We start from the raw sequence: 12,688 nt of genomic DNA on the forward strand, positions 1-12,688 counted from the left end.
AATGAGGTGAAACAGAGACTGGTGAGATGTATATGCATACACATGGGCCTTTCTCCATTGTATTAGAGAGTTTCTCACCTTCCCATTCTAACCTGGGTTGGAAAATCAGACTATTTGTTCTCAGTGTCAAGCATGTTACCTTTTCCAAACTTAGCACATTTTCCCGACTGGCACACCATCCCCCATGACGCTCAGTGGCTGTGAAAGATTAGCTCATTGTTCATTTGTGAAAGTGTGCAGGGATCATGAAGAACATTAAAATTATTTAGTGTCAAATAAAAGACCACATGAGAAAAGGGAGCATTATCACTGATTCCAGTACTGAAGTAGAATCCTGAACTGGTGGAAATTGAGAGAGAGCTGGAGCGTGCAGCAGTTTGCAGACCTCCAGGGCCTTTTGACAACTGGAGTTTGTGATGTTTTAATCTAGATGGTTTATTAGCCTAAATATGTTTCAGAAACAATTGATTTAATTCTGACAAGAAGCTCTCACTGGCTATTGCTGTTGCATCCTAACAAGGTAAGGGAACTCGGTCACATAAATCATTTTCATCCCTTCTGAGCGTATTTGGAAATTGGATGCCACTTACCTACTCAGAAATAGAAGCCTGCAGTCTCCTTTATTGAGCTGTAAGTGTCCCTTAACCTATTGATGCTTTATTGACTCTGAAATGGTTTGCATTAAAAACCACAACAGTTATTACTGGTGGTGTTAAGTATTCCTTCCTGCAAACCTTATTAATCCATGTTGTTATATTTGCATTTGATCTTGAGTTTTCTAAGCTGAATAATCACAAAAATGGCATTTAGATATAGCGTGTGAAGATTATGAAAGGATTAAAACAAACACACAGACAGACACACAGACACACAGCATCATGTATCTTCCAAGTGTCATATTTGTTCAAGTGATTGCTGGGCAATGTCTGCACTTGCGTTGAGACTTTTTGTTTTAATTTGAAATTTTGCTGTGGTTTCTGGCCCAGGTCACGCTCTTTGATTGGAAGGTCATGTTCAATGCAGGCTTCATCCAAGTTGAATCCTGTCCTCATTCCTTCAGCAACAGTCACTGGGTAGCAACTGTGAATTGCAGCCACCTTTCCTCCAAATGGCATCCCCTTCACTTCCCTGAAAACCCCCAATATTCCAGAAACAAAAGCTCCCACTGCAGCTGTTGCTCTGGCTGAATTGAGCTAATTCATTGAATATCAGCGATTATACTGGAGTCTTAGCATCTCAAGAAAGCATTGGGGTAGTACATTCAGTTCGTTGGTGCTGTTCCACAATTCATGTACACCTTAACTGATGCACGGTGGCACAGTGGTTAGCACTGCTACCTCACAGCACCAGAGACCCAGGTTCAATTCCCGCCTCAGGCAACTGTCTGTGTGGAGTTTGCATGTTCTCCCCGTGTCTGTGTGGGTTTCCTCCGGGTGCTCTGGTTTCCTCACGCAGTCCAAAAAATGTGCAGGTTAGGTGAATTGGCCATTCTAATAGTGCCCATAGTGTTAGGTGAAGGGGTAAATGTAGGGGAATGGGTATGGGTGGGTTGTTCTTCAGAGGGTCAGTGTGGACTTGTTGGGCTGAAGGGCCTGTTTCCACACTGTGAGTAATCTAATCATACCTTAACCCCATTTTTCCCCCATTGTCCCATACACCTTGATATACATTCTATCAAAAATCCAATGGTCTCTCGTTGTTCTACCAACCACAACTTGGATTGCAAAGTTTGTGAGAGGAAGTAGTTGATTTTGCTTCTAAATGGCCTACTACTACTGTAAAAGTATACCCCAATTATTCTAGATTATGAAATAATTGTAGTTGCTTTATCTATAATCTTCCATAGTCCAATTGATTTGGGAACTGGTCCTCCATTTTGGAACTTTGTGCGAATTCCTCCATTACTTATGAAAAATAGCAGAGGCAAACCAGGGAATCATAAACCTATTAGCCTAGCAGATATAATTAGTAAATTGCTTATTTATAATCAAGGATAGCATGATTTAATAACATGAAAATTGACAGCCGATTAGAGAAATGGATGTTTAAAGGATGGTTGACAAACCTGAAAGATGTTTTTGTGAGATGCAGTTCACAGTGGGATGTCTATGGGTGTAATTTAGATGGCCAAATGGCACTTGATAAAATCTCTCATAAGAGACTGGTGCTGAAGTGAGCTCATTGAATTAAGAGTAAATTATTGACCTACTGAGTAGATGGAAGCCAAGAATAGACTTTGGGATGGCACGGTGGCTCAGTGGTTAGCACTGTTGCCTCACAGTGCCAGGGCCTGGGTTTGATTCCCACCTTGGACAACTGTCTGAGTGGAATTTGCGCATTCTCTCTGTGTCTGCGTGAGCTTCCTCTGGGTGTTCTGGTTTAGCTTGTGCAAGTTAGGTGGTTTGGCCATGCTAAATTGCCCATTGTGTTCAGAGATGTGTAGGTTAGGTGCATTAGTCAAGGGTAAATGTAAAGTCGTAGGGGAATGGGTGTGGGTGGGTTTCTCTTCAGAGGGTCGGTGTGGACTTGTTGGACCGGAGGGCCTGTTCCCACACTGTAGGGATTCTATGAATAGGTATAATAGGAAATGAGAAATGAGAACTGCAGATGCTGGAGATCAGAGTCAAGAGTGCAGTGCTGGAAAAGCCCAGCAGAACAGGCAGCATCCTGATTCTCCTGCTCCTTGGATACTGCCTGACCTGCTGGGCTTTTCCAGCATAATAGGAACTTACTCAGGCTGGATGTGCCTGGTGGCATCGCACAAAGATATAATCGGCTTTGATGAAGTGAAAGGGGAAAAAAAAAGATAGAAAGAATAAAATGAATGGTCAATGATAGAGTGGAGGCTAGGGAAAATTTTAAAGTTGCCCTTCAGGCCTATTTCCCTCTTATCCACTCCTCAATTTGAGTCTTGTAACTCAAAAGCTGTTCCAGCCTCGTAGCTGTTTTATTCATCTGTCACTGAAATGTTTGAAATATATTTCTGCAAATAAAGCTACATTGTGTGTTGAAAGAAAAATTGGATTTTACTTGAACGATTAAAGTTAAAATAACTTTATAAGCTCTTGAATTATTTGCCAGCGTTGCCCTGATAATGTAATGCGGCCAATTTTCCCAAAATTTCCTTACATGAAGCAGGGCTGTTAAAAAATTTATATTCATCGCACCTCCTGTGTGCAACGTTCCTGGTGATTGGAACATGTTTATCAGAATAGAACACAGTGCAAAAGCAACTGAATTGGTCTCAGTGGAGAGGTAGTATTGCAATTTCATTTCATTTAAGTGAATCGTATTGTAGATTTCCACTGCTGCCTTGTCGTGTTTTCCCCATTAATTAAAAGTCTGCAGTCAGACTATTCATGCTTTATGGAGAAAGATTCAGGATCTTTGTGAATCTGAACCAGAAAATTAAAAAAATGTTACCAGTCAGTTGTTGGGTTTTTTTTTACATTAATAACTATGTGAAACACACACAGACTTCTCATGGAGTTCAGATTCTCTGGTGTCGTTCCTGGTGCTGATGTAGTTTGTGTTACACATAATGTTTGAGAATTCAAGACATTTAAAATTTATTTTCCCTGCTGCTTTTATTTTATTTATGGTCTTTCTTTTGATGAGTATTTTTTAACCTTTGTTCAAGCTCTGAGACTCAGTAGCTTCTTCAGAGCTGCCTGTATTCCTTTGAGGTAGAACGGCAGAATAACTGACATAAAATGCAACAGGTTACATTGGGAGATAAAAGGAGAAAGACATCTATATAATTTGGCCCTTTGTATGCCAGGTTGGAAAACCAAGAAAAGATCTTTAGCTGCTCAATTTAAAAAAGGCGGGGTTTGTGGTGCAGTGGAGGTCAGTCTGAGGTAAAATAATTTCCATACCAAACAACTGGAAGTAAAATGTTAGGAACGTTCCCTTTTATCTTGAAGAAAGTTTGCTGGCCAGTGGATTTATATTGGGGGTTTGAGGACAACAACATCAGATCCAATATCAGGATCATGGTTTGCAGGGCTGTGGTGTTTCCTGCCCTCCAAATGGCTCTGGGACATTGACTGTCTGCAGCAGACAAGTCAAGGCTGTAGAGCAGTCCAACCAATGCTGCCTGCTCAGGGTCCTGTGAATCCACTGGGAAGACAGACACCAGCGTCCTCCACCAGGTCAACATCCCTAGCATCGAGGTGGTGACACCCTCCCCACTTGATTGGCTGCAATATCTTCAGCATCTTCAGCATAACCGACACGAGACTCCCCAAGCAGCAGCTCTACTCCCAGTTCCGAAACGGCAGGCAAGCCCCAGGTGGACAGAGGATTTGATTCAGGGATTCCCTCAAGGCCTCACTGGCGAAGTGCAGCATTCCCACAACACCGTCCTAAAGGAGGAGGAGCATCTGGGAAGGGCATCATGCGGAAAAGAAACGAAAGCCAGCCAAAAGCAGTAAGAGGAGTGTACAACCACACCAATGCCCCACCCACCCTTTCCCATGACCACTGCCGGCTCCAACTGTAACAGAGCCTGCAGTAGCTGTGTTTGTCTGTACAGCCACTACAGACTGAGCCTGAGATTGGAGAGAGTCATCCTTCTCTGTGAGGGGCTGCCGATGATGATGATATTTTATGTGCCCTGTGTTGGTCACCCGACCCCAAACTGGAGAAGCAATTTGTTTCTATTTTCACAATTGTAATCTTTTTCTCCCCCTCTTGTCTATTCTATTTTTATTGTGCTACATTTCTCTCCTTTATTACTTTACTTTTGGCATCTTTTTCTGTTCAGTCAATTTTGAATTTTATCTCCCTCCATCAAGTTCATGCTGACCCTCTTCCCTCCACTGTTCCTTTCTCCTATATGGCCGTAATTCTCTGCTGTAGTCCAGGTCATTGTTCCAACTACAGCTCAGTTGGTCTTGCTCTCATCGCCAAGTCAGAAGGCTGTTGGTTCAAATCCCACCCTTGCACCTGGTGCTAAGAATCTGAGCAGACAGTCTCATTCACTACTGATAGTGCAACACTCAATCAGCGGTGCTGCCTTTCAGAAAGGAATTTAAGGTTAGGTCCTGTCTGCTCTGTCAGTTGGCTGTGAACTATTTCACTGCCCGATTTTGAAGATGAGCAGGAAGTGAACCTGGATATCCTGGCAAACAGGTATCTCTCAATCAACACCACTGAAAACTGGGGCAGCACAGTGATTAGTACTGCTGCCTCACAGCGCCAGGGACCTGGGTTCGATTCCAGCCTTGGGTGTCTGTCTGTGTGGACTAGGCACATTCTCCCCATGTCTGGGTGGGTTTCCTCCAGGTACACTGGTTTCCTCCCACAGTCCAATGATGTTCGGGTTAGGTGGAATGGCCAAGCTAAATTGTCCCGTAGTGTCCAGGTACGAGTAGGCTAGGTGGAAATGCATGGTTACAGAGAGAGGAGAGGGGTGTGGACCTGGGTGGGATGCTCTTTGAAGGTTTGGTGTGGAGTTGAAGGGCTGAATGGCCTGCTTCAACACTGCAATGATTCTATGATTAGAATGATTGATTGTCATTATCACTTCACTTGCTCCGTGCATATTGGCTGCAGGGTTTGTTTTTCCATTATGGAAAGAATACCTCATTGTAAAATAATTTGAAGAGTCCTGTGGTTGTGAAAAAAAATGGTCTGGTTTTCCCTCTAACTCTGATTTACACTCACACTGTTTTCTGATTGTCAACTCGGCTTTGTTTAAGTTGGTGTCCTTCTTTACCCTCAGGAAGAATGATGCTAGCGCTATGTATTTACCATGGCCCCAATTTGTATCAAGGAATTCCGACAGGTTGTGCTACTCGTTAATGTTCCAAGTTGGATTTAATACCTTCTGAACGTGTCGTGAGTTTATTTTCAAGCTGTTTTTGTTTTACCATGTTTGGACCAATGTCACTTTTTTTCCCCTTTGGGTGGGGAAGGGTTACACTGTTTGTTGGCTTTATTTATTTTCTGGGTGGGGGGGGGGTGAGTAAAATTTATGTTTTAATCACGCTGTTGGGAAGAACTGCTTGTATTGTTGCCAAACCTGCTTCCCACTGGTTGTAGGCTGAATCCCCGTCGTACTGTCATGGTTACCTTAAAGTAGCATTCCCTATTAATATTTTCAATCCTCTTATCCTCCTTGATAAAGTTGTTTCATACTTGTCACCTATCTGGGCTGAATCTCACAATATTATTTTGGTCTTTGTCCGAATCAGTCCTCCCATGTCAATGGCCAGCCTTCTGCCTCTTACCTGCCTCACATTTCATGGGGTCAGATTGAATCTGGTTCTGAAAGTATGGTTGCGACTTTGATTTGGTCTTTGCTTCTCTGAAAAACAATTACACCTTAGCACCTCATCAGCAAATATGCCCAAGGCATTCAATTCAATGCTGAGCAAAGCCTTAGTCATGTAATCTCTGGAATTGATTTGCCAAATAATGCGACTTGTCCTCTTGCAGTTGACCTTTCCAAACCCATGCCGCTGGCTGTTAGTTCACAGCAATGCTGAATCCTGGTTCATGTCCAATGTTATTTTACATTCATGAACCAGACTACATGGTGACTCAGTGGTTAGCATTGCTGCCTCACAGCGCCAGGGACTCTGATCCGATTCCATCCTTGGGTGACTGTCTGCACATTCTCCCTGTATCTGTGTGGGTTTCCTCCGGGTGCTCCGGTTTCCTCGCAGTCCAAACATTGTGCGTGTTAGGTGGATTGGCGATGCCAAATTTTCCTTAGTGTCCAGGGATGTACAGGTCAGGTGAATTAGCCACGGGAAATGCAGGGTTACAGGGGGGTGGGTCTGGGTGGGATGCTTTTCGGAGGGTTGGCACAGACACTGGGCTGAATGGCCTCTAGCTTCATTGTGGGGTTTCTACGTCAAACATGTTTTTTAAAAAATCTGGAACCGATATTGTTCAAAGCTGTTGTTATGTGGGTAATTTCTCATGACCAAATTGCTCTCTCTCTCTTTCTTGGCCCCAATAATCAACATTAATTAGTGAAGACTCTCCATATGTAGCAATCTCAAACCCATAGATGAGTTTAATCTAATGGGCAGCTTCATTGACAATGTGTGGGTAAGCTGCTACCCCAGATGGAACTTGGTGCTGTGAGCTTGGCAAACAGGAAGAGAAAAATTACCATAAATGGAAATGAGAGTATTGATAGTTTTTATACAGGTTGAACGTGCATACTTTATTCCTCGGCCTTTGCAAAAGCTGTTTGAATAATGGGGAAAAAAAGAAACTCGTGATATCCAATCACTGGTACAACAAATGTCGAGGTAAGCAAAGGAGAACCAGGGCTAACAATGGAGTGAAACACCTGTAACTTGTGGTGGTGCTGAATGACATAGCAGCAGAAGCAGAACACAGATAGAAGGACTGAAAGAGGCAGAAAGGGAAAACAAATAAGGAACTTGCATCTCATGCATTCTGTGCATACTGAAAGTACCCCACAGTCAATGAGGTAATATGGAGAAAATCTAATTTACAGAACAAGGCCCTACAAACAGCAATAAGTGATAAGATATTTTGCTTAGTGGTGCTGATTGGTGTATAAATGTTGAGCAAGGTACCAGAGGAAATCCTTAATTAAAGCCATGGATTAGAGGGTGTTTCAGTTTGCTGCCTCATTCACAGGATGAAAACTTTGACGTAGAATATTCCCACAGTCTAACTTAGATTCTAGTCATCATTTTCTAAAATTCTGTAGACTTTGGAACCGTTCCTATGGACTGGAGGGTAGCTAATATAATTCCACTATTTAATAAGGAAGGCAAGGAGAAACGTTGGATTCCAGAATGATTAGTTTGACATCAATAGTGGGGGAAAAATGTATCAGTCCATTACAAAAGATGTTGTGGCAAAGTAGATAGAAGATAGTGCCAGGATCTCTCAGAGTCTGCATGTATTTATGAAGGGGAAGTCAAACTTGGCAAATCTGCTGAATTTTTTGAGGATGTAACCGATAGAGTGGATGGGATGCAGTGAGTGGCTGTGGTTTACTTGGAATTTCGAAATACTTTCGATAAGGCCCCACATAAAAGACTAGCATGCAAAATTAAAGCACCTGTTATTGAGGATTGTGTACTGAAGTGGATTTGAGAACTGCTTGTAGGGTCTTTTACCAAGTGGCAGGCAGTGACGAGTGGGGTACTGCAGAATTCAGTGCTTAGACCCCAGCTATTCACAATGTGTTATATTGATGATTTAGATGCAGAAACTCAATGTAATACCTCCAGGTTTGCAGATGATATACTGTGAGGAAGCTTCAATGTAATTTGGACCAGTCAAGTAAGTGGGCAAATACATGGCAGATGCAGTATAATGTGGCTAAATGTGAGGTTGTCCAATTTGATAGTCAAAGCAGTTTCTGAGTGGAGATTGATTGGGAAAAGAGAAGGTACAATGAGACCTGAGTGTCCTTGTATACCTGAAAGTAAACAGGCAGGTGCAGCTGGCAGTGAAGAAGGCAAATAGCAAAGGACTTTTAGGACCCAGATGAGGAGAACTTTCTTCAGCTAGAGAGTGGTGACCTTGTGAAATTCTCTGCCATATGAAACTGTTGAGGCCAAAACATTGAAGACATTCAAGAAAGATGTCAATATTGTTCTTCAGACCCCCCTTTGAAGTTCAGTGAGAAGATCTGGGCAAAACTCCTGTGGAAGGATATATTGGCATTGGAGGGAGTACAACATAGGTTTACAAGAATGATATCTGATTCTTCAGGGTTATGTTTTGAGACTAGATTATACAAATTAGGCCTGTTTTCTCTGGAATTTAGAAGGTTAAAAGGTGATCAGATGGAAGTCTTCAAGATGTTAATAGGAAAAGTCAAAGTAGATAAAACTAAACTATTTCCACTGGTTGGGGATTCTAAAATTAGGGGTTATAGTCTGAGAATTAGGGACAGATCTTTCAGGAGAGATGTTAGGAAGCACTCTGGTACATAAAGGGTGGTAGAGGTTTGGAACTCTCCCGCAAATGGCAGTGGATGCTGGATCAGTTGTTAATTTTAAATCTCTGATACATAACTTTTTTGTTAAGCAAACAAGTTAAGGGACATGGGCTAAAGTCAGGTATATGGAGTTAGGCCACAGATCAGTCATGATCTTAATCAATGCTGGGATAGGCTCATAGAGTTGAATGGCCGCCTCCTGTTCCTATATTCTATGCTCTGATGTATTTGGAGTAGAGCTTTTTAATTCAGAAGCGAATGTGCTAATGACTGGGCTAAGACTCGCATGTGGCGTCAAATCATGGAAGTGCTCCTCTATAATAAGGTGCTGATAAATAACTGTTGCTACTTTTCGTTCTGTGGTTTCACTTTTCAAAGATGATGAAGTTTCTGGAATTTGAAGTTCTGCAGAAAGGCTGAGTAGCCTGAAGGTGGAGAAACAGGAAAAAAAGATGGTGATTGATGGCAAAGTGCAACCAGCAAGAGTGAAGCATCAATCACTGACAAATCATGTTGTTAAATCAATAGGTGTACCTTGGCATGATCAATATGTTCTGTCTGATCAACTTTACCTCTACTGTCTGATCAATCCATTCTGATTATCGTGAGGCTTTTGAAGATCAGGTCCAGGTGCTTTGCTGTTCTCCTGTATAAATCTGATGGGAGCCTGGATGCACACATCAGAATGGTTTGAGTTGTCGATTAGTTGTTGGTTCAAGTCTCATTCCAGAGATTTGAGTGAACAATCAAGGTTGTTACGTTTCAGTACTTCGAGAACGCTGCAATGTCAGAGTTGCCACCTTTCAGCTCAGATGATAAACCAGCAGTGATTCTACCCTCTTTGCTAGGGCAATAAAAGCTTACACCAGTGTTTGAAGAAGAGGGTGGTGTTCCAGTGGCCGGGCCAATATTTATCCCAAGCAGCACTACTAAAACAGACAGTTCATTTATCACCTTGCTGTCGGTGGAACTTTCCACTTTGCTCTTTCAGCCGTGTGGTTGGTTATCACAGTTACAGCCCGGAAACAGAGTTTAACTTGTCCATGCCGACCAGATATCCTAAATTAATCTCTTCCCATTAGCCAGCATTTGGCCCATATCCCTCTCAACCCTTTCAATTCTTGTCGCCATCCAGCTGTATTTTAATGGTACCAGCCTCCACCACTATCTCTGGCAGCTCATTCTATCCAGTTAGTCGGACAACTGACTTGATGCCATGGGTTCAATTCCTGCACCAGCTGAGGTTACCATGACACACTCTCCTTCCCAACCTCTCCCCTCAGCTAAGGTGCGATTACCCTCAGGTTAAATCCCCATTAGTCATCTCTCTGTCTCTCTGTCTAATGAGACAGCAGCACTTTTTTTTAGATTAAATTAGATTACTTACAGTGTGGAAACAGGCCCTTCGACCCAACAAGTCCACACCGACCCACCGAAGCGCGATCCACCCAGACCCATTCCCCTACACTTCATCTAACACTATGGACAATTTAGCATAGCCAATTCACCAAACTTGCACATTTTTAGATTGTGGGCACTCTGAGGAAACCGACGCAGACACGGGGAGAATGTGCAAACTCCATACAGACAGTCGCCTGAGGCGGGAATTGAACCTGGGTCTCTGACGCTGTGAGGTAACAGTGCTAACCACTGTGCCACCGTGCCACCCATACTCCTCTGGTACTATATTTCTACCTTTCAGCTATGGTTCTGATCTCCATACTATGTTGTAACATTAAGAAACTACAATAATCTCCAGCTTAGTTTTTCATTAGTTATTCTGTTAGCACTTAAATATCAATCCTGTTACAGATTTGCTCTTCTGATCTTTACTTCCTGTTAGCTCAGTTGCTTCTTCCTGAAGTACAGTACTTGGACCAACTTAGTGGCACACACCCCTCCTTTCCCTTACCTTCCTGCTTTTCATTGATCACCTCAGGCAACCACCTTCCCTTCTATCTCGCCCCTACCATCCACCTTAAAAATTAATAGTTGTCCTGATATTCCTCAAGTGTGTTGTTGCTCCCTTTCTGCATAGCACGGTCCATTACACTATAGAAGTTCATGTTGCTGTTATGAAGATGTGTTAACTGAAATATTGAGTTTTAATGACAACGTCTAGATGTTGTGAAACTCTTGAAAGGATCATTTTTCAAAGCAAGGGACGCTTGCTGACAGTAGCGAACATTCCACAGTGGTGAAGGACACTAATAGCTTTTTGGGAGGTGGGAAGTTGTCAGAGAGGTTACATGACCTGGCTGAGGAGAATGTAAAGGCTACAGGAGTTTGAACTATGCGTCAAGAGAGAAAGAGAAACTGTCACAGCATGGAAGGGAGTGCCCTCTCGTAGTCTCTTTAAAGTCTCGCTCACCAAAGCGGAACTGCTGATATATAAGGCCTACTTGAAGTTCTCATTGCTGCAAGCAGGGAGCTCTTTCAGGAGAATTCCAAAACCACTCTAGCTGTCTCCGAAAGAACACATAAATCACTTCAGGCAAAACTGCAGACTAACTCCTCCAATAAGAAACTCCAGTATCAACAACTACTGTAAGGCAAATGGCCCTTCAGTTGGAAGTAAGCTTTCGTACAACCTGAGAGCAATTTTCTTCCCTGACTTTGGTTATGTTAACGATAATGATCAAATGAACAATTGCTCATCAGGAATTGATTAACTTTGTAGGTTAGGTAACTGAAAACCCACCACAAGTTTTGAAGTGGACGTTACAGCAAGCCAACTTGCAGCTTGCAGACTCACAGCCAGGCAGAGACGCAACATTGTTTACACACAGCACATGGGGCCATTAAAGGTGGACTCCCGCACTCCAGGGAAAAGACCTTGTCTATTTACCCTATCACAATCACTTAATGAAGGAGCAGCGCTGCAAAAAGCTAGTACTTCCAATTAAACCTGTTGGACTATAACCTGGTGTTGTGTGATCTTTAACTTTGTACACCCCAGTCCAACACCGGCATTTCCAAACATATCCTATCCATGCCTCTCATGATTTTATAAACCTCCACAAGGTCACCCCTCAGACTCCGACACTGCAGGGAAAACAGCCCCAGCCTATTCAGCCTCAATAGTTGTTAATTTCTACTTTTGTTTTGAGCAAGTTTTATAAATTAACTGGTTAACTTAAGGGACTTAGCTAGCTAATTTTTTCCTCTTGAGTTATATATAGTATTGTCTCTCTTTTCAATGCCAATTCTGTTGTCCCTAACTTGGGGATGGACTGAGGAGAGGAGTCAGGTCATCTTTCCTAACATTGCTTGTTAAACAACCTGGCGAAAGTGAGGACTACAGATGCTAGAGATTAGAGTCAAGATTAGCGTGGTGCTGGAAAAGCACAGCAGGTCAGGCAGCATCTGAGGAACAGGAGAGTTGACGTTTTGGGCAGGAGCCCATCACCATGAAAGGCTCCTGCCCGAAACATCAATTTTCCTGCACCTCGGATGCTGCCTGAGCTGCTGTGCTTTTCCAGCACCACGCTAATCTTGACCCTTATTCAACAACCTGTCAGGACAATCAAAATTTCTGCTATGTTGAATTCTAAGCATCCTGGATTTCTGTTATAGTTTCTAGCCACACCTACTAGCTTGAGAATCAGCGTTACAACATCCCTCAGGGCAATTCTGGTGTGGTAATGTTTTGATATTCACTCAGACATGAGTATTGCTGACTGGGCCAGCATTTATTGCTCGTCTCTAGATGCCTTTGAAAAGCCGGTGGTGGGCTGCCTT

At 42.9% G+C, this 12,688-nt stretch overlaps 1 protein-coding gene across 5 annotated transcripts in view; it reads left to right on the forward strand.

Moving 5' to 3' along the window:
- The window catches only part of LOC140493483 (N-acetyl-beta-glucosaminyl-glycoprotein 4-beta-N-acetylgalactosaminyltransferase 1-like), a 687,601-nt gene that overhangs the window by 295,649 nt on the left and 379,264 nt on the right, over window positions 1-12,688 (forward strand). The window contains exon 2 of one of the 5 annotated variants that reach the window (XM_072591969.1): window positions 5,729-5,844. The exons of the other annotated variants lie outside the window; for them this stretch is intronic. The gene's annotated coding sequence lies outside the window, so the exon portion shown is untranslated. The remainder of the gene's footprint in view (window positions 1-5,728; window positions 5,845-12,688) is intronic. 5 annotated transcript variants of the gene reach the window in all.

This window comes from Chiloscyllium punctatum, chromosome 22 (genome assembly GCF_047496795.1).
Source record: "Chiloscyllium punctatum isolate Juve2018m chromosome 22, sChiPun1.3, whole genome shotgun sequence".
NCBI lineage: Eukaryota > Metazoa > Chordata > Chondrichthyes > Orectolobiformes > Hemiscylliidae > Chiloscyllium > Chiloscyllium punctatum.